This window comes from Chenopodium album, chromosome 24 (assembly GCF_948465745.1).
Source record: "Chenopodium album chromosome 24, dcCheAlbu1.1, whole genome shotgun sequence".
In the NCBI taxonomy this organism is placed as follows: domain Eukaryota; kingdom Viridiplantae; phylum Streptophyta; class Magnoliopsida; order Caryophyllales; family Amaranthaceae; genus Chenopodium; species Chenopodium album.
The window spans coordinates 15,714,922-15,716,571 of record NC_137857.1 but is presented as its reverse complement, the minus strand read 5'-3'; the positions used below and the strand labels follow the sequence as shown (position 1 = coordinate 15,716,571).

General features: G+C 40.5%; 1 non-coding gene across 1 annotated transcript; it reads right to left on the bottom strand.

The window, feature by feature from the left end:
- Window positions 1-1,107: 1,107 nt before the first annotated feature.
- LOC145612802 (small nucleolar RNA R71) lies at window positions 1,108-1,213 on the bottom strand. The gene has a single exon (XR_014106721.1). It is a non-coding gene; the product is annotated as a small nucleolar RNA R71 (small nucleolar RNA).
- Between the last annotated feature and the right edge of the window lie 437 nt (window positions 1,214-1,650).

Here is a 1,650-nt window from a genome sequence, read left to right as displayed (position 1 = left end):
GTAAGCTCACATTGATACGGACCATTGATTTGTGGCTTGCATTTACATGATTGAGGTGTCTTGTGATGTTTCCTAGCTAGAGTTTATCGTAGTTAACGCTAGTTAGACCTCTAGGAGAATAGCTTGATATGCTCTATTGGTTGCATGATTGATTTTCCCTCACATTGTTTGACTTAGCCAATTTGACCTCCCAATTAGCCAATTTCATTATGAATGCATGTGGATCCTAGCCCTAGTGCTTATCATATTTGATTCCTTCAAGTTTATTTGTTGTGTTCGTTCTAGCCTTAGAATAGCCATAGACAATAGACCATTATCCACCATTTCTTTGGGTTCGACCCTTGACTTACCATTATACTTGTATAGGGGTGGTTAAGTGTTCACAAATTTTGTTTCACCGGTTGGGGAGGGTAGATAACGACCTACCATTTCACCATCGATCAAAATGGCGCCGTTGCCGGGGAATGGTGTCGTGATTGCGTATTGTTGTTGAGTCTATTCCATCAATTTGAAAAACACAAAAAGATTTTATTTCTTTCTTTTAGGCTACACTTGTAGCCGTGTTACTAACAATTTCTTTTGAGATTTTGCGTGCATAGAGCTCGTGATCGATCCATTGTGCCTTTTGACCCGGAAATCGAAAGGATACTCTCAAGCAGAAGAATAACTAATCGATCCTTGGAGTATAGTTCTTCAAGTAAAGAATAGATGCAAGAACAAGGAATGGGAGAGAATCCAAGAGTAGCTTTGAAGGAGTTGGGCATTCCCAGTGCTTAAAGGTTTGAGAGTGGCATTGCTCCACCTACAACACGACGAACGATTTTGAGATAAGACCGGCCATGATTACTTTGATAGAACGGAGGCAATTTAGTGGAGCCAAGAGTGAGAGTCCGTTAAATCACTTAAAGGAATTTAAGAAGTATTGTAATACCATTAAGGTGAACGACATTTCTCAAGAGTACATTCGGCTAAAGTTGTTTCCCTTTTCTCTCATTGGTCGTGCCTTAGAGTGGTTGGATAAAGAGGTTAAGCCCAATTCGCTTAGAACATGGGATGATGTCACAAGAGCTTTCTTGTCTCGCTTTTACCCTCAAAAGAAGACGGCGGAGGCTAGGGCATTAATCCCAGGATTTAAGCAAAGACCCAATGAGAATCTCTATGAAGCATGGGAAAGGTACAAGGAGTACCAAAGAGAGTGTCCACATCATGGGATTCCTACCTATAAAGTGATACAAATTTTCTATGGAGGTTTGAGTGCTCAAGGCAAGTCATGCCTAGATGGAGGAGTCGGTGGTCCTATAATGAATAGGACGGAAGAAGAGGTAGTTGACATAATTGAGGATGTCGTGAGGTACTATAGAGATTGGCAAGAAGGAGAGAGAGAGAGAGTCTACAAGTAAGAGTGGCTCAACGGTTTATTCCGTGGATCATCTCAACGCAATTAACAACTTGTCATCCCAAATTTCAAATTTAGGGAAGGAGATGACATCAATCAAAGTGAAGCTTGAGAGTGTGTCTACGAATTCTTTGAGTCTTCTTTCCCAACCCAAAGGGAGAGGTACAATCTCTAACTCTTCTCCTTCTAATTTAAAATTATGACTAAGTCACCATTGATATATGAATCCAAAGGGATGGAGTTTCAATATCATT